At 36.6% G+C, this 27,884-nt stretch overlaps 1 pseudogene; it reads left to right on the top strand.

Annotated features, from left to right (window-relative positions):
* Positions 1 to 16,679, top strand: part of LOC129501636 (methionine aminopeptidase 2-like) — a 31,515-nt pseudogene extending 14,836 nt beyond the window's left edge.
* The last annotated feature ends 11,205 nt before the right edge of the window (positions 16,680 to 27,884 follow it).

Genomic DNA, 27,884 nt, shown 5'->3' with positions numbered 1-27,884 from the left:
TAACTTTCAAAATGCAAAATAATATTGTTGACCACAGTCACCATGCTGTACATTACATCCCCACAGATTATCATATTATTTCATAACTGGATGTTTATACCTATTGTTCCCCTTCACTCATTCTACCTACGCCTGAACCCCAATCCCCTCTGCAAACCACCAATCTGTTCTCTGTATCTTTGAATTTGGTTTTGTTTTTTCATTTGTTTTCTTTTGTAGATTCCATATATTAAATGAAATCATATGGTATTTGTCTTTCTCTGCCTGATTCATTTCACTTAGCCTAATACCTCGAGGTTGATCCAGCTCTTGGCAATGGCAAGATTTCATTTCATTTTATGGCTGAGAAGTACTGCTTTGTGTGTGTCTATATGTATATACATATATCACATCCTCTTTATCCATTCATTCATCAATTGGCATTTATGTTGCTTCCACATCTTGGCTGATGGAAATAATGCTATACATATCTTCTTAAATTTATGTTCTTTTCTTTAAATTTTTTTATTTATTTGATAGAGAGGTAGCAAGAGAGAACACAAACAGGATAAGGGGAAAAGAGAAGCTCCCTGCTTAGCTGGGAGCCTGACATAGGGCTTGATTTCAGGACCCTAGGATCAAGAACTGAGTCAAAGGCAGACACTTAACCAAAAGAGCCACCTAGGTGCCCCAAATGTTATTTTCTTTGTATACATGATGGAATTACTGCATCATGTGGTATTTTTTTTTTATTTTTTTAAATTTATTTGAGAGAAAGATAGAACAGGCAAGTGCAAATGGGCGAGGAGCAAAGGGAGAGCGGGAGAGAGAATCTCAAGCAGACTCCAAGCTGAGCATGGAGCCTGATGCAGGGCTTGATTCCATGACCCTGAGATCATGACCAGAGCAAAATCAATAGTTGGATCCTTAACTGACTGAGCCACCCAGGTGTGCCCAAATTGGTATTTCTATTTCGAATTTTTTTGAGGAACCTCCATACTGTTTTCCATGGTAAGTGGTAGCTACATTCCCACCAATAGTGCACAAGGGTTCCCTTTTCTCCACATCCTTGCCAACACTTGTTTTTTTATCTTTTTGATATTAGCCATTCCCACAGATGTGAGGTGCTATCTTATCATGGTTTTGATTTGCATCTCCCTGATGATTAGCGATGTTGAGCATCTTCTTATGTGTCTGTTGGCCATCTGTGTGTCTTGGGAGAAATGTTTATTCAGACCCTCTCCCCATTTTTTAATCCAATTGCTTGTTTTTTTTTGTTACTAAGTTGTATGAGAAGGATTCTATTTTATTTTTAAGCTGGAGCATTCAACTAATGGACTTATCTTTCTTTGCTTTTTAAAAAGTTTTTAATCAAATCTCTTATTAAAGAAATACATGGTCTTTATCAGGTGACATGTCACCAAATCCTGATAAGAAAATTTTTTCCTAAAAGGAGCATCTCTCTGCCTCAGTCCTTCTTTCTGTATCTCAGGATCAGTTCTTATTTATTTATAGCATTTGGTGTAAATAATGATGTGATAGCAAACTGGCTTTTTTGTCTAGGGCAAAAATAGCAAACACTGGGATATTATATTCTCTAAGAGGTCTTTATCCTCTTAGGGTAGGAGACCACATCTCAGTCTTATCTCTTTGTTATCCTCAAGATTCCTAAACTCACACCAGAGTCCTGCCATAGTGATGACTCTCTGCAAAATGTTAACTCATTCCAAATCTAAAGAAAGCTAGAAAGCTAGAAAGCAAGAAAGCAAGAAAAAGAAAATGTATTTATTTTGTTGGATTGTGTAAGTATGTTTCCCTTTCTCAGACTTCCCTGCCAAACAGTAGTTTCAGGATTAAATGGGCATAATAATGTGTATTTGGGTAGCCTGACATTCTCCAGGCATCTTGGTATTACTGCGATCCATCACATTATAAGGATAGCCTTGTTCATAGAGTATCACTTTGTTATCTGTTTAATCTACTTTATGAATACAGGTCTCAGCAAGCTTATGCATGTTTGCTGCCTACAAAATGGACTCATGTCCTAGTTGTTTCCAAAATCAAGTACCTAGTTAATCTAAAGTGCATTTTGCCATTGAACCTTTCCTAAAAAAGTGTTCATGTTCTGCACATAGTCTCACTGCCACTTATTTCTCTATACTCTACAATCATCTACTTTCCTCACTCTTTAACTTTCTAAAATATACCATTAATCTCCTCACAACCATTTTCTAGACCTCTTCATCTCAGCCCTAATGAGAACTACATGGTGGAGGCAACCATCATTTCACCTTAGCTTCTGAAACTCTGAGATACATATGCCTTGTTTTCTCTCCCTGACTACTCTCTTCTTGAATTTCTTCCCCAGCCTGGATATTATCCAGATCTCTTTTTTTCCCTCCTCTCTTCTCCCCCCTTCCACCTCATCTCTCCTTTTATGTTGGTTGTTGTTAACTTCAGAACTTCCCCACACTCATGATTCTCATTCCTAACTGCCTGCTGCTCAACACCATCTGACCTGATCCATACAGGCATCAAATCCAGTGTTCAAGAATAAATTCATTATTGTACTCTTCAATCTGTTCTTCCTCTAGCTTTTCCCCATTCTCTATATTATCATTCTTCCTGTTAATCTAACTTAAAACAAATAGAAGCAACATTTCTCTCTTATCTCCTCTGTTAATTTTTTTTCTGCTTCCTTCATTCAGCTTCTCATTCTACAATATTTGTTGTGCATCTATGATGTCCAGGCACTGTCCTGCCATTCATTACAAATACAGTGGTATCCACGACAGACAGGATCTCTGCCCAACACACAATGCCAATTTTACTGCCTCTCTACTTACATAAACCCTTTCACATTTGTCTTCTCAATCCCGAGGGCCACTAAACCAACTCAGGGAAATCATATATATTTTTTTACCTATTATGGTAATATCCTCTTAAATAATTTTTTCTCCTTTAATTCCTCATGGACAGGATCATAATATTAATCTTATAAAAAAACAGAAAATATACTGATCTAGAGGCCAATAAGCATTCCCCTTAACCACAAAATTAGTTTAGATAACATTAGAATGGCATATCAAACTCTACCACCCCATGTACCTTTCCAAAGCATATTTCTTGCTGTTCATAAACACAAAGGACCCATGAAAACATTATGCACAATTCTAAAATTTTCCCCATACACATCTCCACCAATGCTGTTTTCTCCATTTGTAACATAACCATTGGACTGTTCCCTAAGAACAATTTCCTGTAAGTCAACATGAAGAGGATGCAGTAATACCTACACACATAAATGGTTGAATATAAAAGAACCTGGAGTTTAGGAAAATTGGATCATTTATACTGGACAATAGGTATGTCAGCTCTTTGCTTCAGAGGCAATATTTCTAGCTTTCAAAGCTGTTTGCTAAGTAAGTACTCTTGAAAAGATAGTACTAAAAAAGGAGAACCAGTGTCTTTACTGAAAATATATGTAGGAACACAAGAGACTCAGAGAAAATGGTCTCCCCAACATTGCTAGTTTTGAACATCCTTCCAACCAGAAAAATTCACATATTTCACAGTCTCACATAATATTACCATCCTTCAAATGCAACCCTGTACTATCTTTCTCTAGTGGATGTTAATGATATTTTCCTTATGTTCTTTTTAAGTAAAACACTTTTGCCGTATTATACTTACTTGTGCTCATCTTCTCCTTCCCCCCTCGACTGTAAGTTCTTGAATTAAGGGTCATCTAAAGCACACAGCGGGCAGCCCTGGTGGCTCAGTGGTTTAGAGCACCCTTCAGTCCAGGGTGTGATCCTGGAGACCTGGTATTGAGTCCCACATCAGGCTCCCTACATGGAGCCTGCTTCTCCCTCTGCCTGTGTCTCTGCCTCTGTCTGTCTCTCATGAATAAATAAAAATCTTTAAAAAATAAAAATAAAAAATAAAGCACATAGCAAATACATACTATGCTTTTATAAGAGAGGGGAAACTTAGAGTAACTTATATCAAATGGAAACATTCCTTGAAGTCAAAATTTCAAAACTGACTTAGTAGCAAATATAAAAACTTGAATGGATCTAGGAGTAAAGAGACTGAATTAGTAATTTTAAAACTCACATAAAAAAAGGTACAGGCCAAGATGGCTTCCTTGGTAAATCCTACTGAACATTTAAAGAAAAAAATTGATATCCACTCTTGAGAAAATCTTTCAGAAAATTTAAGAGGAAAAGAATATTTCCCAATTCATTCTATGGGACCAATATGATCCTAAAACCAAAATGAGACAAAGAAAACTACAGACCAAATCCTTTTTGAATACAGATGCAAAAATCATCAATAAAGAACTAGAAAGCAAATCAACAACATATAGAAAAGATTACATGTCATGACCCAGTGGTATTTATCCAAGAAATACTATGTAGTTTTACCATATGAAAGTCACTTGTTGCAATACACCATTTTAATAAAGAACCCAAATTATAGGATTTCAATAGATACAGAAGAACATTTGACAAAATCCATCATATTTTCTTGATAAAAACAAACTCGGACTAGAATCAAACTCCCTCAACCTGAATAAAAGGCATCTTAAAAAAAAAAATCTTAGCTCACGTTAAAAAAAAAAATCAATAGTGAGACACTAAATCCTTTCCTCCCAAGGTATAAAAAAAGATAATCCCTCTTTGCCATTTCTATTCAACATTGTACATGAGAATCTCTACAGGGAAATTGGCCAATAAAGACAAATAAAAATCATCTGGATTAGAAAGGAAGAAGTAAAAATCTCTCTAACTGTAGATGACATGATCTGGCACATAGAAAATCCCAAAGAGAGGTACCTGGGTGGCTCCGGGGGTTAAGCATCCCACTCTTGGTTTCAGCGCAGGGCGTGATCTCAGGATCCTGAGATTGAGCCCCATGACAGGCTCCTGTGCTCATTGTGGCATCTGTTTAAGATTTGCTCTTTGTGAAATCAGAGAGAAAGACAAACCATGAGAGACTCTTACCTATAGGAAATAAACTGAGGGTTGCTGGGGGGAGGGGGATTTTGGTAACTGGATGATGGGCATTAAGAAGGGCACATGATGTGATAAGCACTGGGTATTATATGCAACTGAGGAATAACTAAACTTGACATATGAAACTAATGATGAATATTGTATGTCGGCTAATTGAAAAAAAGATTCTCCCTTCCTCTCCCTCCAACTCATACACTCTCTTCCTAAAATAAAGAAAAAAGAAAACTGAAGAATGCACCAAAATACCTGCTGAAATTAATAAATGAACTCATGCAAGAGTACAGGATATAAGATCAGTATGTAGAAATTGGTTATATTTCTATACACTTGCTATAAACAATTCCAAAATGAAATGTAATCCCATTCATAACAGCATCAAAGAGAATTTAAGAATATTTTTACAAAATAAGTTTAAGATGTTTATACTAAAATCTATTATGTTGAAAAACTTGAAGACGACCTAAATTAACGGAAAGAAATCCCATACTCATGAATTGAAAGAATTACTCTTGTAAAAAAAATGGCAATATTCCCCAAACTAATTTACAGATTAAATCCAAGTTTATCAAAATACAAAATGGATTTTATGCAAATTGACAAGCTGATACTATAATTTACATGAAAACTACTATAAGAGATTCAGAATAACTAAAACAACCTTGGAAAAATAAGGATGCCTGGGTGGCTCAGTAGCTGAGCATCTGCCTTTTGCTCAGGGCACGTCCCGGCGTCCTGGGATCGAGTCCCACATTGGGTTCCCTGCAGGGAGCCTGCTTCTCCCTCTGCTTATGTCTCTGCCTCTCTATGTCTCTAATGAATAGATAAAATCATATATATATATATATATATAGCAAAAAAATCATATATATATATATATATATATATATATATAGCAAAAAAAAAAGTTGGAGCATACATACTTCCTCATTTCAGAACTTTCTACAAAGTTACCCTAAATCAAGACAATGTGAAACTAATATAAGGATAACCATATAGATCAATGGATGGATTAGAAGTGAGAATCCAGAAGGAAATCCTAATATTTATAGCCAATTAATTTTTGCCAAAGAGGACAAGGCAATCCAATAGCAAAAGAATAGCCTTTTCAACAACAAATACTAAAATAACTGGGTATCTGCTTTCAAAACTATAAATTTGGACCCCTATTCACCTTATACCCCAAAATTAATTCAAAACATATCATGTATTTAAAAATAAGAGCTAAAACCATAAAACTCTTCAGAGAAAACATAGGAGCCAATCATTGCCACCTGGGTTTGGGAAGGAGTTCCTGGATATGACATGGAAAGCACGTGGGATAAAAGTTTGAAAAGCTGGGTTTCAACAAAATTATAAATTTATGTGCAAAGTTATCATCAAGAGGGTGAACAGACAAACCACAGACTGGGAAACAATATTTTCAAATTATGTATCTGATAGGTACTTGTATCCAAAATATATAAAGAACCCTTATTACTCATTAATTTAAAAACTCCAATTTTAAAATGGGCAAAGGATTTAAATAGAGAGTTCTTCAAAAACACTCTTGCCCTCTGGTTTCTGGTTATCCAATGGGGGATACAGATAAAAGAATCAAGGATAGGGGAAAAGAGAGATTGGAATATTTGTGCCGCGGGCTACCTTCCTGTGGTATTTTGTGTTGAAAATACATTTCTTTAACAATGGCACAGCTCTTCTTAGGTACCCTTACCAAGGGTTACAGCTACTGACAGGTCCTGATGACCATTCCCTCCACTTCTCACATCAAGCTTCCTTCCCCAGAATGCTTCAGTATTCCTTCTTAGTATTTCTAAACCTTGCCCATATCTGTAAGTGATCCCTTCACACACCTCTTTTTAATCACTCCTTTTGAGTGGGCCATATGTTTTAGAGAAGCTGAGATCCATGTAGTCATCCTCCATCAAAGGTTCCCAAAGTGTTTTAAAAAGGTTTTTACCCAGTGTTTGCTGAGTAGCAAGACACAAAGTTACTGCTCCACAAACCCATGTCCTTCCTGCCTTTAGAAAACTTTTCATAACTAGAGAAAATCCTTGTCTGTTAAGGATTTTCCTCCCAAGTCCTTCCCTTCTTTTTCTCAAGAACATACAACAAAATCTCCTCAATGACTCAATTTTGAAAAGAAAATTGAAACAGGAAACTTGTCGTGTAGTTTCCTACCTTTCCAAAACCTCCCCATGAGGTAAGAGAGTGCATAAAATGATCCAATGTGTGAGAAGAATAGGGGGAAAAAAGAAAATAATTCCCCAAATTGCTAAAAATTGGTCCTGCCATACTATCATCTGTGTTAGTATTTCTCAACCAGGGGCAAATATGCCTCATAGACATCTGGCAATATCTAAAACTATTTTTGGTTGTTACACAACAGGGATACTCCTGTTATCTAGTGGGCAGAGGCCAAAGATGCTAATAAACATCTTATAAGGCACAGAATGGTCCCTTCTCAAGAAAGCATTAGCCAACCAAAGGTTAATAATGCTGAGGTTGAGAAGCCTAATCTACCCTGATTTACATGGTTCTATGACAAGGTGAGAGGTTGCAGCTGCCACTGGAGTGACTGTTACACTTTATCTATTTGCTGAGCCAAATCCAAGTTCCAGGCTGACATTAAGAACCCTTTAAAGTATGGACACATGGGTGGCTCAGCAGTTGGCCCTCTGCTTTCGGCTCAGCATGATCCTGGGGTCCTGGGATCTAGTCCTGCATTGGGCTCCCTGTGGGGAGCCTCCTTCTCCCTCTGCCTGTGTCTCTGCCTCTCTCTGTGTGTCTTTCATGAATAAATTTAAAAACGTTCTTAGATAAATAACCCTTTAAAGTATGTCTCTCATTCACTTCTTGGAATATGCCTAACCTATGCTGCAGTTATAGGGAAGGGCTTTTTCTTTCTTCCATTCATCCTCTTATATTTTCTATCCTTTCCTGATTCCCCTGCCTTGGACTGTTCTGTTTTTGTTTACTGGACTTGTAACCTCTCCTCCCCATCTTCAGATGACTAAACCAGGTCAATTCTCCATCTCTAGTTCTGTCCTCTTATTATTTTACATTTCCCAATTGTTGTCATAGGGACAAGATCTCCCTCCCAAAACGCGCTAGAATTTTAAGTGGTGTTAATCATCATTTGCTTTATATTATGCTCTTTTGGAAAATTTTTGTCCTCTAACCCTACACTATATACTCCTTACTATGAATTCAATTTATCTTTACATAATGGTAATAAAAAAATTAATGCTTATTAAACACTTACTCTGGGCCAGATATCCTTTTCCTGAAATAACAAACCCTGAAATAATCCCTTTTCATGGATTATTTCATCAAGTATTTTATCTCCAAAAATAACATTCAGATAGTTAACAACTGCTACATCACAGGCACCACCCAACTTGATAAGATGCCAGCTGCAATCAGTACCTCCAAACAATGGTAAGCTAATGAACATCAGCCCAGCTTGTACAGCCTCTGTTTCTTCTTTATTAACTCATACTGAAAGTCAGTGAAACTTTATAGAATACACTAATAAAGCTTTGCAGATATAATTTAACCTTACAAGAAATCAGATCTTTTTCACCTCTTTTTTGCCAGAAATTAGACAAGTGCTAAACATACGGAAGATACTTGCAAATATCTATAAAATAAACCAAAAAATATGCACTATGTATTTGCTCAGGGCTAGATTCAATATTATATGTTTATTATTTCAGTCCATAGAATAATGCCACCAACAAAAAAATTACCACAATATTATAGTTGAAGAAACTAGATACATAGGGATAAACTGTCACAGAGTTAGCACGCTGTTGGAAAGAGAATCAGACCAGTCCTGCGTAGCTACTTAGATGTATGTTGCTCATAAGTAACTCTACCAGGTGGCCAGTGATGGCAAACATTCACTGCAAGTAAAGCAGAGAAATGAATGTAGACAAAAATAGCATTCAGGTAGAAAGTTATTCAAGGAAAGGATGAGGAAGTAGTTCTAGGTCTTTAATACTGGATTCTTTTGGTCTGTTTCTTTTTGAAATAGCAAGAGACTATGTGAATGGTGGTCCCACATTGTATTTCTAGTGATAATATAAAGATTCATACATGAAGCTAAAGTGAGAAGTTCACACATATAACAAAATCTGTAAGTTTTAACCACCTAGTAGGGAAAAAAATGACCATAAATATGTTCCATTCCAAAATCTTCTAGAACTTTCTGTGGCATTTTTGTGCTGACTAGGAAACCACCATGGACAAACACTGGTCAACTTCTACTGCCCGTGATTCCCTAACATATCACAAGTACGCACTGAGACCGTGGGCTCAAATGGTTCCACATTTTTTCCTTTCAACACCTTGAGAATTTAACAAAACTTCACAAAACTCAAGTGAGCCTTCACAAAGTAGAGCAATTGAGCACAACTGTGGTGAGTTTTTCTAGGTGACTATTGCTTTTAAGACCACAATATTCCTCTGTTGTGTGGTTTTTATCCCCCCACTTGATCCTTTTTTTTTATAAATTAATTTTTATTGGTGTTCAATTTACCAACATACAGAATAACACCCAGTGCTCATCCCGTCAAGTGTCCCCCTCAGTGCCCGTCACCCATTCACCCCCACCCCCCGCCCTCCTCCCCTTCCACCAGCCCTAGTTCATTTCCCAGAGTTAGAAGTCTTTATGTTCTGTGTCCCTTTCTGATATCTCCCACACATTTCTTCTCCCTTCCCTTATATTCCCCTTCACTATTATTCATATTCCCCAAATGAATGAGAACATACACTGTTGTCCTTCTCCGATTGACTTACTTCACTCAGCATAATACCCTCCAGTTCCATCCACGTTGAAGCAAATGGCCCCCACTTGATCCTTTTGTGGGTATTGTAGGATGGCTTCATGTTACATGAAATTTAATCAAGCAAATACTTTAGTGTCATTAAATCAAAATTCATGCATCTGCTTTGTTGGTGACCTTTGACCAACTGTGGTTTACTGCAGTTAGGCATATATAAAGGGCAAAATTTTTATTCAAGCTAAAGAAAGTAGGTATGAGTATTCAAGCCACTCTCTTTGCTACTTGGACATCAAGCCCCAGTTCATTTCCTACTACAAATTGGGTAAATCTTCCAAATTATTATTAGTTTTTGTATCTTTCCTGTAAATCTAAAATCCACTTGTGACTGGTATATATGCACATTTCTAAGCATAGATAGGCCTATTCTTAGCTTAACTGATTCCCACTCTTTAGCTTTAGTTCAAAAAGTTCTTAATTTTTAAGAGTTCATTCCCTAAGATCAACCTAAACTGTTGTTTCCGGAATCAGTGGTGTTGAAATGAACTTTCTTTCATTTCACAAAGAAAATGAAACCCCTGGGTGCTACAGGGTACCCCTTTGGGAAACTGTGCTGATTGTCCTGCTTTGTTTCTCTACACTTGCTCCTGTAGTCACAGGTATATTAGTCGGGGTTCTCTTAAGAAATAGCACCAACAGGATACATACAGATATATAGAGATGATACAGAGATGCAAAGAGGTAGACATGAAGAGAGAGTCTTATAATTGTCTACAGGATAATGAAGGCTTAGAAATGCCACCAATTGCTGTCTACAAGCTGAAAACCCAGAAGAGCCAAGTGGTATAGCCTTAGCCCAAGTCTGGAAGTCTGAGAACAAGGTGAACTGATGGTGCAAGTTCCAATCCAGATGCAGGGCAAGACTGACGTCCACAATTTGAAAACACTTAGGCAGAGAAAATTCCCCCTTACCCCACTTTCTGTTCTATTTAGACCTCTAAAGGAGTGCATGATGCTTACCTCAACCTGTCTTACTTAGTCTACTCATTCAAATGTGGATCTCATCCCCAAACTCAGGCGTACCCAGGATAATCTTTGAGTAAATTCTGAGCACCCCGTGTCCAAGTTAAATTGATGAAAAAAAGTAACCATCAAGTTATGTAGTTCTTGTCTCTGAAATACAAAAAAATATAGGAGCTAGAGGAGCATTGACCCACTCAGAACTTAGTCTCAGAGCCAAAGGCTAGAACTGTGCATCCCTTGAGAAGGTTGTTCACATCTCACTAATCTTAATATCTATAACACACAGCCTAGTTCCTGGCACACAGTAGGTACCCTGTAAATGTTGAATTAATGTCTCTGTGATGTGTGAAGTTCAAGTGAACATTTGATTATATTGTTTTATGTTAACAAGGTAATATTATCTATATTATCTTCTCTTACCTCTGTGGCTCTCCAAAATCCCAGCATCTATATTAAGTGGAGCTTTTTCTATATGAAATTCTATACAAAAGGAACTCAAATACTAACAATCTCTCCAATTTTTTTTTCTTGTAGCACCTATTTAGATATGTCCAGGGCAAAGGAAATTTCACATTGAGCCTTCAACAGAAGGCTTAGCTCCACATGACCTCCTGCATCTCCCACTTGCCAATTTGCTTGTTAGTTTTAATAGAAAGTCAATATAACAGAATCATGTGGTTTTATTTCCCTACTTTTCTCCTTTGGCATGAAAACTGCTCTCTCATTAAGGGTGAATTCAGAGATGCAAAAAGAACATTTCTATCCAGTTGTTTTCCAAGGGCTTAAGGAAAAAAAAATACAAATGACGCATAACTGGCATCAGGGTACAAATTCAAATCTATTATCTGAAACTGCTTTTCCAATAATCTCTAAAGAATAATCAAATTCACCGTGTTAATAAATAAATGCAGAAATGATCACTGAGTTTATCTTGGCTCCAGACTGGATTTCTTGGCCTGTCAGAGCCAAGTGAGTTATTTGCAGAATGCCTTCTACCAAAGCTTTCTCAAGCACCAAGGCTAAGGAGAAGACCCCATGGAATTGCAAAAGATAGAGAAGCAACATACTGGCCCAAACTAGACAAGTTAAATCTTACTAATACTGCCCCCAGGAACTCTAAAGTGGCTGTTGATTTTTTTACAGCCCAGTTGGGAAGCCATGTGGTTAGTCTAGCCCACAAAGGGTTATGTTATCAACTGCAGGGATATTAGCAAAATATATTTACTTGATATACGAGTCATAAAATTTTTCGTGGAGAATAATGTACCCTCTACATGGTTATATACATGTAGGACTTCATGCATACACACAAACTCATAATTTTATAAATTACCATCATTTGGGGGATAAAATTTCTTTTAATTGAAAAATTGAAGCTATCTTATACTCTGAATGTTCATCCTTCATCTCCAATTTTCAAAAATCTTTTATTAAAGAAATGTGATTGGGATCCCTGGGTGGCGCAGCGGTTTGGCGCCTGCATTTGGCTCAGGGCGCGATCCTGGAGACCCGGGATCGAATCCCATATTGGGTTCCCGGTGCATGGAGCCTGCTTCTCCGTCTGCCTATGTCTCTGCCTCTCTCTCTCTCTCTCTCTCTCTCTCTCTCTCTCTGACTATCATAAATAAATAAATTTAAAAAAAAAATTTTTTTGGAACTGGAGGGTATTATGCTGAGTGAAGTAAGTCAATCGGAGAAGGACAAACAGTGTATGGTCTCACTTATTTGGGGAATATGAATAATAGTGAAGGGGAATATAAGGGAAGGGAGAAGAAATGTGTGGGAGATATCAGAAAGGGAGACAGAACATAAAGACTTCTAACTCTGGGAAATGAACTAGGGGTGGTGAAAGGGGAGGAGGGCGGGGGGTGGGGGTGAATGGGTGACGGGCACGGAGGGGGACACTTGACGGGATGAGCACTGGGTGTTATTCTGTATGTTGGTAAATTGAACACCAATAAAAATTAATTTATAAATAAAAAAAAAATAAAAATAAAAAAAATAAATAAATAAATAAATAAAAAAAATAAAAAAAAAGAAATGTGATTATTTTCACAGTTTAGTTCTTCTTCTGGTTGACCTCATATGGCTGTTTGGCTTAGAACATCTCATGAGACAATTAAGTAAAAGGCAGCCAAACAAAGAACATAACAGGAAAATTTTAATGAATTGAATAAAAAAGTAATCTTTCTGGCTCAGAGTTGCCAAGCTGCTCAGAAGGCTACTGATTACCTAAGCACCAGTCCCTGTCAGCCCCAATGGAAAGCTTTGACACCATAATAGTAACAGAGAAGCTACTCTCAGTGAGCTACACATTACAATGTCATTTGCTCAGTAAAAATTGTGAAATTATTTTTTAAGCCTTATGTATGATCTTAAGAGTAACATTAAATTCAAGAAAAATGGAATTCAACATGATAAAAATAACAGACTACAACTGAGTTTAAAGGAATACCAAGTTGAAAAAACAGAACTTCGGGCATCTTTTTTTTTCTTTCTCTCATTTAGGTGATTTTATTCGCTCCCAGGGCTTTATACCTCTCTATGCAGATAGTGCCCAAATTGAAATCTCAAGCCTAATCCCTTCCCCCTGAGTTCCAGACTTCTTTATCACTCTTTCTTGGCATCTTCATTTTTATGTATAATGGGATTCCTAGAGTTTTAATATGTTCCAAACAGACAACTTAATTCCTCAGTCCTTTAATACTGCTTCTCCCCAGCTCTCTCAATTTCAATTATTTTACATCCACCCAAATGAGTAGGGAAAAAACTGAGAAGTCATGCTTTATTCCTCTCTTTTACATTGACTCCAATGGGAAATTCTAAGAACTCCAAACTAGATCTCAAAGCCAATAATTCATCTATGCCTACTACCCTCATCTGCTGAAAGAGCATCTTTCTTCTGGATTCCTTTAATGTCCTTCTAACTAAAATCCATTTTCTGGGTGCCAAGGTGGCTCAGTTGATTAAGTATCGGACTCTTGATTTTGGCTCAGGTCATGATCTCAGGGTCATAAGATAGACCCCATGTCATACTCCATGCTGGGTGTGGAGCCTGCTTACGATTCTCTCTCTGCCTGTCCTCCTCTAACCCCACTCACTCTCTCTCTCCAAAACAAGGAAACAAACAAAAACATTTCCACCCTGCTCCTCACAGTCCAGTGTTCATATAAAAATTATGATATTTTGCACAGAAAGATAAGTTCCATGATCTTGTTCACTGAAAAATAATTATATCAACTAGCAAGTAACACTTGGTGGTAGTATAGGAACTCACCTCCATTATTGACTTAAAACAAAGAGTTAAGCTGAAGTTAAGGGTGTACAAAGTAATGGTTTACTTAGAATTAATATAATATGGAAAAGCACAAAGCACCTTTGTTTCCTTCCCTCAGCAATCATCAGTGCCTGCATCTAGCATCTTCTTTTTCTGCATGTGGCCTACTCTTCTGAATGTCTCTTACATGCCATCTTCCCCTGGCCCACTAGATGCTAAGTGTTACCTGTGGAAGTCATACTAAACTTTTGTTAGGAACCTAAACAGACCATGGTGCAGCCAGTATATCTGGGAAGTGCATCTGTAGCACTCACTCTGCTTGATCTGTGTTCAACTCCCTCTGCTTCCTCTCAGCTGTCTTCTATCTCTAACACTCCTCTACTGTAGAATTATGTAACCCATGTATATATGGCATAGTTCAATAATGAATGACAAATGGAATCATAAAGGAAAGTATCCAAAAGGTTAAATGAAAATGTATATCATTTATCTAAGTCTTGTGAAGGATGGGGCTATCAGGGCCAATTGGAAGAACATTGAAAGCATATGAGCAAATATGGAAAAGGTCTCTTGTACATAGTTTTCAAATTTGAGTATATTTCAGAATCACCTGGAGGCCCAAAACACAAATTGCTGGACCCTGTCCCTGAGTATTTAAGTCAAAAGATCTGGGTGGAGTTTCCAAAATTTTGTATTTCTAACAAGTTCCCAAGTGATGCTGATGCAGATTCCCAGAAATGTCACTTAAGAACTCCTGTTATAGTCTACATGCCAGAAAAAGTAGCTGCAAATAAAATGAATTGTCTTGACTTCACTTGAATTTATTCTTGTCCATGAGACTTTCAATAGAGCTTAATCTGTGTCATCCTTTTAGCCCCACTGTACTACAGGAGACTCATGAAGCAACTCTGGATTCTAAAAAGTATTAAATTAAAAAGATAAGGAACCCTGAAAACAGGAGACGTTGTAGGTTTGTTCCCAAAGGAAACATATCAAATTTATAAGGGCAACCTATTTCAGTCAATTTTAGCACTCGATCATCTATGGATCTTTATTCAACTGATTTGGGGTGAGTCTGGTATTTTTAAAAAATATCTCCTAGGGCTCACTCTCTCGCACGTGGAGGAGGCAGCGTACTCTGGGAGCCACCTGAATGAGACCTGGATCCAGACGACAGAGAAGATGGAGCTGCCTCTACGGCTGAGGAAGCAGCCAAGAAAAAAAAAAAGACAGAAGAACAAGAGTAAAGGGGCTGCCACAGCAGGAAAACAAGAACCTGATAAAGAATCAGGAGCCTCAGTTGATGAGGTAGCAAGACAATTGGAAAGACAAGCATTGGAAGAGAAAGAGAGAGATGATGACGATAAAGATGGGGATGGAGATGGAGCAACTGGAAAGAAGAAGAAAAAGAAGAGAGGACCAAAAGTTCAAACAGACCCTCCTTCAGTTCCAGTGTGTGACCTGTATCCTAATGGTGTATTTCCCAAAGGACAAGAATGAGAGTACCCACCCACACAAGATGGGAGAACAGCTGCTTGGAGAACTACAAGTGAAGAAAAGAAAGCATTAGATCAAGCTAGTGAAAAGATTTGGAATGACTTTCGAGAAGCTGCAGAAGCACATCGACAAGTTAGAAAATATGTTACGAGCTGGATCAAGCCTGGGATGACAATGATAGAAATCTGTGAAAAATTGGAAGAATGTTCACGAAAGCTAATTAAAGAGAATAGATTAAATGCAGGCTTGGCATTTCCTACCGGATGTTCTCTGAACAACTGTGCTGCCCATTATACTCCAAATGCTGGTGATACAACAGCATCACAGTATGATGACATTTAAGATAGATTTTGGAACATATATAAGCGGTAGGATTGTTGACTGTGCTTTTACCATTACTTTTAATCCCAAATATGATACATATTAAAAGCTGTAAAGGATGCTACTAACACTGGAATAAAGTGTGCTGGAATTGATGTCCATCTATGTGATGTTGGTGAGGCCATCCAAGAAGTTATGGAATCCTAGGAGGTTGAAATATATGGGAAGACATATCAAGTGAAACCAATCTGTAACCTAAATGGACATTCAATTGGGCCATATAGAATACATGCTGGGAAAACAGTGCCAATTGTGAAAGGAGAGGCAACAAGAATGGAGGAAGGAGAAGGGTATGCCATTGAAACCTTTGGAAGCACAGGAAAAGGCATTGTTCATGATGACATGGAATGTTCCATTATACGAAAATTTTTGATGTTGGACACGTGCCAATCAGGCTTCCAAGAACAAAACACTTGTTGAACGTCATCAATGAAAACTTTGGCACCCTAGCCTTCTGCTGCAGGTGGCTGGATCACTTGGGAGAAAGTAAATACTTCATGGCTTTGAAGAATCTGTGTGACTTGGGCATTGTAGATCCATATCCACCATCATGTGACATTAAAGGATCATACACAGCGCAGTTTGAACATACCATACTGTTGTTTCCAATGTGTAAAGAAGTTGTCAGCAGAGGAGATGACTATGAAACTTAGTCCAAAGTCACCTCAATATCTTTTATTTTCTACACCCTGTTGGAAAACATTAAACCAGAAGTAATTTGCAACATGTTGTCTAACAGTGGACCTATGTAATGCTTTTACCCATGTTTAAAAGGAAAGAATTTGATCAAAGGCAAACCATCTGATGTAATTAGTCAAGGACAAAGCTTTCAGGACTTTCTAATGTTAACTGTTTTTCCCATCTAGGAAACTCTATAAAGCTCAAATTAGTTAGGAATGACTTATACATTTTTTGTTTTGAACACCTAAGAGATGCTTTTCAAATATTTATATTGCCATATTCTTAATCGAATGCTTTGAATGACTACATCCAATTCTGCACCTATACCCTCTGGTATTGCTTTTTAACCTTCCTGGAATTCATTTTCTAAAAAATAAAGACATTTTCAGATCTGAGAGCTATATTTCAATGTCTGTTGTTATAATTCTGCACAGTAAATAGATAAACATGTGGGGAAATTGTAGAGCCTTTTATCTAGATACTAAACCTCTACACTGAAACTTTTCTTCTGGCATAGTGGCTAAAACAAGATCTATACATGAATAAAATTGGAGACTCTTCATAATATAGAGCTTTAGGAATAGTTTGCCTTTATTTTCTTTTTCAAACCATGTTAGTCTTTGTCTTTCATTTTTTCCCCTGACATTGGAAAGATCAATTGAAACATGACCTAGTAGGAACATTGTACCAGCCTGAAACCTTGACTTAGTAAAATCTTAACATTTAGATCTACTGTCCAATGGTGGTATTTATCAGGAAATGTGTTCAGTTTACTTAGTAAACCAAAAAGGGCATTTGAAACTACAAATACTAAAACAGGGAAACTTCCTGTACTTGATCATTCTCTAGTTAGAAGAGTTTAATTGAATTATTAGGCTTTTTCATTAATGAACCAAATTCTTTTCACACTTGACTGGCTTGAATTCAAAACTATGGGTGGCATTTCAGGGAGTGAAGTTACAGTAACACTTATTATGGCAGCTAAGGGCATAAATTGAATGTAAGATGCCTAATACTTTAGAACTGAGTCCCACTACAGATTCTTTAAAAAATTGCTTGAATTCTTTGTAACTGATTTGTTGGTAATGTTCCAACCTAATTTCAAAATTGTTTATGTACCAAGGTAAAGCCTTAATCTGTATATGCTTTAGTACAGTAATATTCACTGCCTCTGGGATGCTGTTTAGCTTGTATTTTGTTTAACATTTTTCTCATAGAAATTAAAACCGGACTTCTGTACTTAGATCACTTGTACATTAAAAAGCTGCTCTTTCAGCATTAGAGCTATAAATGAATGTTACCTGGTGGGATAAACAATCTAGTCTTTAGGTATATGAGGCATGTTTATTATGGTGCTAATGTTCAATAGCTACTTTTGGATTATTTTCTCCATTTTCTGTGATGTGCTTAGCGGCAGAGTTCACCAATTCATGCTTGGACATGTTACAGGGCTTGTGCCCTCCAGCTAGTTCTTTTGGGGTTCTGGATCCATATCTTTTTGATGTTTTTTGGTGAGAGATAGAAAGTATCCTGATTTCTAAGCTCAAGAGTTTTCAAATGACCTTATGAGTGAAGAATTTTGGAGCTTTGTAAGACCTCTTTAGCAGTAGTGATCTCAAACCAGTTATGAGCTCCAAGCTCCCCTCTCAGGTAACTGTCACAAGCAGTAGCATCACTTGCAAGCCCCTGGAATAGCTGGAAGGAATATGATCTTGTAAATAGGAAAGCTGTCACTTAAAATTGTATTGTTTACCTACTAGCCATGTATCTCTTGAAATCATTTTGTCATGATGTACCTTATTGGTAACAAATTATTAGTTTAATGTTTAACAAACAGTGCCTTTAGTAAATTATTTTACAACCAAAACAAAAAAATATATCTCCCAGGTGATTTGAATGCACATTCATGATCAAGAACCACTGCAGTCTAGTAAGGTCTGATTTGCAAAGGTCCCCATTCAAGGATATTTTGCTAATGTCTTGAGATATTTTTGATAATCACAATTCAGTAGTGCTACTGAAATCCAGTAAAGGCAGGCCAAGGATGCTGCTAAACATCCCATAATATATGAAGGTTCCCCATAACAAAGAATTACCCATTCTGAAATACAGAGTGCCAAAACTGAGAAATCCTGGCCTAAGCATAGAGCATAAGGTGCCAACATTTCACTAAAAGGGTCTGTATTTAGTGGTACATCAGCAAATTCTGAAAGATGCAATCCTATGTCTTTTCATTTATGTTGGTGAAAGAGAGAAGAAAATTGGATCAAGCCAAGGACACGTTTTTGATTATTTAAAACAATCAAACAACAAAAATATATAACCTTTCTCATGATTCTGTTTGCACCAAGACCTGAGTATGCAATCTTAAGGAAAAAAAAATTATGTTTCTCTTGAATTCCTAGTTTACTGCAATTTTTAGGCTTAATTTAAAAGCTCTATTTGATGAAACAATAGTAGTTAATGAGAAGACATTACTGGTAACAAAACCTTGTAGTATACTCTAGGGAAATTGGAAAAGCTTGACATAGTCTAAGAAGGTCAAAGTGGTTTACAATCTATTTATGGCACACTATTTGGGATTAAGAATGTCATTTCTCAATCATTTGGTTAAGTCAATGTGTAAAGACCTAATATGAAAAACAGAAGCCTTGTTTGGGCTTTACTGTATTGATGTTTGTCATTGATTCTTCCATCACTGTTTCTCATCAAGCTGTTCTTGCTAATTACTACTGGCACAAAATCACATTCTACATTTTCTCTCAAGATTGGATTCTCCCCACAAGTGAATAACAAGGAAAGGGGAATCTAAAGTAATAATGCATTTTATTACCTTTCTGCTTGTTTTTTAAATACCATTGACACTAGAACCATTTTGCTATTCCCATTGTTTTTACATCAATAAAACTAAATTAAAAATAAAGTGAAGATACATAATTTACCTAATCTAGGAGTTGATCTCAAGCAATAGGGGAACAAGTGATATCATTTTCACTGAATTAGACTAGGAGGAAAATGCTTTCTATGCAAACAAAGCTGAATCCAATAAGTACGAGAAGGACAAGCAGGATGTATCCTGAATACACATACCCTCTGCTGCCTATTTGGAAAGAAAGAGCTTTGACAATATTGCCTTATCAGCTATTTCCAAGGAGTTGGGAAACTGGAAGAAGAGAAAAAAAGCAAGTACTAGTATTTTCTGGATAGCTAATATGCACCCAGAAAAATGCAAAGTACATTTAACATATGAAATCTCATGCGAGAAGAAAAAGAATAGCATGGACAGGGTCAAAAAGAGAAAATAGGTCAAGGGAGATTAATTAGAAACTTCCAACTCTCCCTCAGGGATGACAGGTGATTGACAAGGCAACATATTTGATTTTTCTAAGATCTTTACAGTTTACAAATTCCCATCCCATCTTATAATTACCACGAGCTAGCAAAAAAAGACATTATTATTTCAATTACGGGGGTGAGGAAACTAAATCCCATTGATATGGAGTGACAGTGTCAGCATCAACCCACTAGGAAGTGGCAGAAACTCAAAACAGAAATATCTTCTAACATTTCATGCTATCTTTGCAAATACTGTTCTGACCTGAATTAAGATGGCCACACTATGCTATATGGAAAGAGTTGTAAAATGATTACATGAATCAAGCTCTCCATAATCCTTTCAGGGCTAGAATCCGAGAGCAATTAGTAATCAAATGTATTGCTCATTGAGAGAAGTGGGCTGGGATGAATTATTTATGCTGGAGGGTGGTTCAACATGGATTTATCTGATTTATAAAAACTTCTACCTTGGAGCACTTGGGTGGTTCAGTCTGTTAAGCATCTGATTCTTGATATTAGCTCAGGTCATGATCTCAGGGTCATGAAATCAAGGCCCAAGTTGGGCTCCACGCTCAGTGTGGAGTCTGCTTGGGATTCTCTCTCTCTCTCTTTGCCCCTACCCCATCCCCCAACTCCCTACTTCATACACCTTTCTTCTTTCCTCAAATAAATATTTAAAACAAAAACAAACAAACAAAAACTCCATCTTCTGTCAAACTGTACTTAGTTCTTCCTATGACACTATACTGTACCTATCTTCTAAGGCCCTTGCTTTTTCCTCGCCCCTGTTCTCATTTGCCTTATTTTTCTTTCTTTTTTTTTTTTTTTAGTATTATGTGGTAAGGAAGAAATCATGAATTGATATAATATTTTTATTTGGAGAGATAAAGCTTTACTAGCATGTGTCAAGAGTCTTAATGTGGTAATATTCTTAGATGCAGAAACCCACTTCATATAAGGTATCCTAAGGGAATGATTATAACTGGATGTAAAAACAGACTCCTTCTGTGTCAGTTTTTGAGTCGCAAAGGCAACAGGCATCAACCCTCCCCATCTTACAAATAGAGGAGTGAGGGTACCCCAGTGAGTATGACAAAGAGAGCACGGGAGAATTGGTTTTGTGACCCTTACCTACAAAATAGAGTAAGGAAGGCTGAGAGTGGAGAGGGAGATTGGCAAAATAATTTATCTGAAGCAGGTTGTTAATGGGTTATGGCCTTTTCCCTTCATGCTGCCATGGTGAAAGGAAGGGTTAAGACATTCCCCCTTTGTCATCAGTCAAGTGGAAGGGCCTCAAAACAATCATTGAGAGAGCTTGGGCATGGGAGCACAGGCAAAGCAGACTGTTTTATACTAATATTCGAAATTATATTTGTAAGCGGAATGGCTGAAAATGGAGAGGGCAGATGAAGTATGTGGCAGAGACGGAACAGAGGAGAAACCACCAGCCTCTTTTTCTTGCCCTTAGTCAGAAGCCAGCTGCAAATAAATGTGTAATTTCTTATTACACTATAGTGGACACATTTATTACTGAGGGGAGTCTCTTACTTGTGATTATAAATGACTGGGGGACTTTTTGTTATCTAATAGTGAGAGGATCATCTATCTATATAAGCTGCCCTAGATTTCAACAGATAGTAACAAATTTTCTTTATTATCCTCTCCTAGGTTTTCTATATTTTCTACTTAAATGTTTGTTTCATAAGAAGAGACAGAAAAAATTAAGAAAATGATCTATGTGTTAATATTAAACTGGGGAAAATATTTTAGCTGTGTGTTCCACCAACTTTTTCTTTTCTAAATTTGATAGAGTGCCTACCTAAATATATAAAAATAAACTTCTCAAATTTGCTAATTATATAATACTCTATTATTAACTATAGTCACCTTGCTGTTCATTAAATCCTCAGAACTTACTCTTCTTAGAACTGTAAGTTTTTATTGTTTGACTTACATATTCTCATTTTCCTCTCCCTGAGCCATGTGCAAAGAGTACACACACACACACACACACACACACACACACACACGTGCGTTAACTGTGTGAAGTGATGGTTGTATTACCTTGATCTTGATAATCATCCTACAATGTATGTCAAATCATCACGTGTACACCTTTTAAATAGATACAATCACATTTGCCAGTTGGATAAAATTTCCAAACTTCAATCCTCCTCTAAAATTTTTTGCTAGTTATATATAAATGGAAATGATTGCAAAGCAAATAACTCCATCACAGCAACTCTATGAGGTCAATGTAATCATCCACATTTTACAGATGAGAAAACTGCATTTCCATAAGCCATGAGGGCCCAAAGTTAGATAGCCACCAAGTATCACAGTTACAAATCTTTTTTATGGTCTGGGGTCTGTTTCAAGGATTCACATCTGAAGTAAAGATAACTGATTTTGAAGATACTTTCTAAATCAAACATACTGTCAGTCTTCCGTTACATTAAAAAAGAAAAAGCAAACATTTCTCTAAAGTAAAGAAAGCAAAGGTAAAAAGAAAATGCTTACCTTTTTGTATTTGCATAGTTTGCATAATGCTTGCAAGTAAACAATGAATAAAAAAAAAATCTAAGTTTCTACAGGACCGAAATTGCTATGAAAATAAATACATAACAGTAAGGAATATAATAAGAACTGTAAAATCCAAAGATGCATTGTCCAGAAAGAAAGGACAGAAGAAATAAATATCAATTTTGTGTATTTGTGAAATTTAATTTTGTATTGATAACAGTAGCTATGCTATTTCTCTAATTTGATGTAAACTATTTCCCAGCTTCATGAAAGGCATAGCTTTTTGCCAAGTATTTCACTGAATAGGAGCTGCAAACAAAACAAAAACAAAAACTCAAAAAAACCTGGAAATAATTTTCATTTCACACAACCATCTTGAGAATATGGAGCTAATATGCAATCTCTAATTTATTCACAACATCTCTAAAGACCACCCTAGGACCAAATCTAGCTTGAATGCAAATCCTCTGCTTGCTAGGTCACTTAAATGGAATCAGAACAACACACTCTTTTTAATTATGCCCCCTTCATAGTGGGGTGAGTTCAGAACATTATGGTTTTAAAGAAAGAATGTATTGATGGGGAGAGGAGTGCAGAATGTATCTTTTTTTTTTCAGAATGTATCATTAATCAAAAACCCGCAGATGAATCTTTCCTCCTCTTGAATAATGCAGCTGGCTTGAAGGGTTAGCACACTTCTCAGCAAGAAACAGCACTTTATTAGGAAGTTGCTACTATCCCAACATAAAGTGAGATGACAGGACAGATGTGTTACATCTAGCATGTGGGTTCCATAGAATACTCACGATTTGCAAAATGCTGCCTAAAATTAGCATATGTACTTACTCAACAAATATATACCACTGACAACAGTAGGGATAGAGTTCACATATTTTTCTAACTTGGGACTTAAATCCTCATTCCCATCAGGTTTTATATGTTGCTCATATTCTATATTGCTCATAGGTTGCTCTTCAACCTATATTTGAGTTCTCCAGTTCTTGGTGGCATTTTTTTTTGTGCTCTTCTCAGCTATGTGAGAACATTCTCCACCCTCTCAACTACACAAAAATATTGTAAGTCTTACTCAGATACATCAATCTAAATAATCATTACTAGACAATTTTTTCATTAATATATTTTATCATGGCAAAAATATCTGTAACATAAAAATTTACCATTTAAGCCAGTTCTAAATGTATATAACTCAGTGGTATTAAGGACATTCACATTGTTCTGCAACCATCGCTACACCATCCATTTCCAGTTTGTTCATCACTCCAAACTGAAAAATCTGTGTCCATTAAGTAATAATTTCCCATTTCCTCCTGCCTCCAGTCCCTAGTAACTACTACTGCACTTAAAAGATTTGAGAGAGAGTGAGAGAGAGAGAGAGAGAGAATGAGAATGTGAGCAGGAGGAGAGGCAGAGGGAGATGGAAACAATATCAAACAAATTCCATGCTGACCCCACAGCCCAATGCAAGGCTTGATCTCAAAACCCTGAGATCATGACCTGAGCCGAAATCAAGAGCTGGACACTTAAGTGACTGAGCCACCCAGGAGCCCCACCGCTATTGCACTTTCTTTCTACATTAGAGATAATTTCTATGCTATTGCTTTTCATAGTGGCAGGTTACCATAAGTCCTGATTGACCCCAATTATCCAGGTATTTCACCAGATTTAGCATTTGCCTAGACCACTTTTACCCTCACAAATATCCTGGTTTTGATGATTAAATGATATAAATGACTATCATATATATATATATATATATATATATATATATATATTATATAGGATTATTTTATATTTATATATTATACTTCTGTATGCCCCAGGTGGGCAAAGCCACGTCTCTTCTGATCTCAAGTGTCCATAATTCTCTAGGGTTTCAATCTTCCCAAAGAAGGCAGTGGTGAGACATACATGAGAGATCAGGCTCAGGAGTCCTTTTGTACTAAATAATTCCTTTTATTCTTTTCTCCCACCCCCAATCCATGGAGCCTTTATTTAATCTGAAGGCAAAAGATTTATACGATCTGAAGAGAAACCAGAATACTACTCAGCCATTAGAAATGACAAATACCCACCATTTGCTTCAACGTGGATAGAACTCGAGGGTATTATGCTGAGTGAAATGAGTCAATTGGAGAAGGACAAACATTGTATGTTCTCATTCATTTGGGGAATATAAATAATAGTGAAAGGGAATAGAAGGGAAGGGAGAAGAATTGGGTAGGAAATATCAGAAAGGGAGACAGAACATAAAGACTCCTAACTCTGGGAAACAAACTAGGGGTGGTGGAAGGGAAGGAGAGGAGGGGTGGGGGTGAATGGGTGACAGGCACTGAAGGGGGCACTTGACGGGATGAGCACTGGGTGTTATTCTGTATGTTGGCAAATTGAACACCAATAAAAAATAAATTTATTATTAAAAAATATTTAAAAAATAAAAAAATAATCTGAAGGCAGAGAACCCTGGTTCTCTATTCATTCTTCAGAATAGAAAGCTTAGCTACTGTTTCCTAGGCCTTCGAATTCAAATGTTTATCTCTACCATGAAGCATAAAACTCCAATTTTGGAACTCAAAAGCCAAAACTTCCTGCAATACCACTCTTTCATGAACAACAGTTCTGAGAATCTACGTACACAAATGCAGAAATTATTATGAAGTAGCAGAAAATACTACGAAAAAAAAGTGCCTTCATTTCAAAATATTACCTCGACATATTTAAAACTTCATTTCTCTAATGGCTTTTTGGAAAGAGTAAGCCTGTCTGTGTTGTTTATCTATTGTGTATAGACTCTTGGTTGTAGTCATTATCCACTGGGTGTTCTCTGTGGTGAAGGAAGAAATTTCTATCAGGAATGGGACACTAGCAACTTCTGTGACATGCTGTCAGGGTCATGCCAAACTAGGGTAAAATCTACAGGCAGTTTATCAGTTCTTATCAGAACACCAATGAGGGAAGCAAAGTTTGGAAGATCTAGAAACATTGCACATCAGAATCTAGATGCTCAGCCTAAGTTAGAGACAAAAGATAAATACAGTTGCTAAATTCAAGTGAGGACATTGGGGTCAAGAGAGTTGAGGATGTACAAAATAGGGGAGAGGGAGATGAAAGACTGAATTTGAAAAGATGGATTCAAATGCAGTTGAAAGAGGGTTTTGGGTAAAGGATGACATACTGAAAAAGAAGGGGGGGGGACAGATTGCAGTTGACAAAAATTCTACCGTTTATATTCACAAAATGCAAATTGATATATATCTAGAACCACAGACTCTACTGGGGCCATTTCCAGTAGGAAAAGGAAAAGTAGTTTTTCCTGTAATTTTAAAATAGTTTAGAAAATTTTTAAGTTACGTGACTGCACCTGGTCATTTCCCTGATCCACTGGACCCTGACTCCTCAAACAGTTCTATTACAGTTTCTCATGATTGAAAAATAAGTTATAAAAACAATACTTTCTCTAAGTTGTTTTTTAAAAGTTTATATTCCACTCAGTGTTTTGAGACTACATCACCTTAAAGTGCTTTCTTTGTTATATCCATGTTTGTGCTCTTATGTTAAAAAGGAAGAATCTCCCAGATATGCAAGTGAATCCTTTGACTTAACATTTAGTTGTTATTCCATTCCATAAACCCAAAGGCAGAAGTGTACATCTTGCATGAAAAATAACTGAGCTCTCTGCATGAAGACACTCTGAGAAAATCATTAGAAGTATTATGGATAGACTGAATTTTCATTAAGGAAAAAAAAAAAAAAGATCCCAAACCAAACTTGCTCAGTGATATTCTATAACATTTAGATTTGTGCAAGTTTACTATATTTTTTAAAGCCTTCAATACAGCCTCTCTGTTCACCCCTCAAAAAAAAAATCTGTCTTTGAAAATGCTACATGCATTCCACCATGTAGAGTTTTTGAAATGGTCTTTTCTCCAACCATATTACTGGTCTTCTGATAAAAAAAAAAATTACCCAATTTAAACAAGTTTTATATCATGTCTGATGTCCCTTTCCTGGAAAGGACTCAGATCAGGGTCAACAGGGCAGATTTTAACAGCATGGAGGTATTTCTGTCTCATCCTCCCTCATCTCAATTTGAAGAGCTATGGGGACCTTAACTGACCTAGCCAAGTGCTTAAATTATAATCATGTCTGAAACATGGGAAAGGCACATTTGTAGAGGATGACAAATATATTCTGAAGGTGGTATCTTCTACCCACAGTAACACAAGTCACATAAATTAGACTGAGAAAAATTAATGTATTTATAGTAAAAATCATTCGATAATTCTTCAACAGAAAAGGCAAAAATCTTAATATTCTTTGCATTTCTAAGTCTGCAAAGTTTTATTTCTAGATAGAAAAAGAGAACATCAATATAAAAATTATCTATTTAAAAATACTTAAATAAAAAATCTACTGGAAATGGCAAGAAAATTAGACCTTGATAGAAATGGATAATTGTGTCAATTTGTTGAGACTTAAACTTATCTATCATGGCATAAAATAAGTTATTTAGGAGCACTGAGTACTGAGAAATGTATATAAATTGTTTCTAAGAAGACAAAGAATTACATGGGAACATCAGAAAGAAAAGCCTAGAAGAATTAAAAAAAAAATAATTGCATCACGGCTTTCTCCATGGCAATCTTCTATCCAAAAGATACCCATAACCAAAATAACACCCCTGGGTCCTGTATAATCTGTTTCAAATTGTACAATCAACAGTTTGGGGACAAAGGAGACTAGCCTGGTTGTTTGCCCTACTGCCTCCAAAATATGCTATGTATGAAGTATTCTCTACCTTTTGTGTATGTTTTATTATGATCAAACATACTCTCTCTCCACCTACCCAAAGCCCAGCCTACCAAGCTTGCAGGATACACCTTAAGTCTTTCCTTCCCTGTGAGACTTTTCCTAACTCAGCTCAAGGCAATGCTTTGCTCCTTTGAATCTGCTCATTGTTTAATATTGAGAAAATGTAGAAGCTATAAAAAAATACAAATCACCCATAATTCCACTTCCTAGAAATACTAAGTAAATATATGATTGATGGTCAAAGTGCTATGGAGAAAAATAATACAGGTAAGGGGAAAGAAAATTGTAGGGGTAGAGGCATGGATGCATATTAAATTTTCAAGTGGGAAAGATTCCACTAGGAAGTGACTTGAGAAATGACAACTCTTCTTCCTGAAAAAGAGCTTCAGGTAGAGACAACCTGCCAAGCACATTCACAGAATAGAAAAAACTAAAGTAAACTAAACTAACAAAACCCAGAATGACTGAACAAAGAATTAAGGAAGGGAGAAAGTGTTAATATAAGAGAGATTAAGAGGTAGAGGGCACGAGACAAATTGTATGTCACTAGGC

This window comes from Nyctereutes procyonoides, unplaced genomic scaffold (assembly GCF_905146905.1).
Source record: "Nyctereutes procyonoides isolate TBG_1078 unplaced genomic scaffold, NYPRO_anot_genome, whole genome shotgun sequence".
In the NCBI taxonomy this organism is placed as follows: Eukaryota; Metazoa; Chordata; class Mammalia; order Carnivora; family Canidae; genus Nyctereutes; species Nyctereutes procyonoides.
The sequence above is the reverse complement of the archived record's forward strand: the minus strand, read 5'-3'. Positions and strand labels throughout refer to the sequence as shown.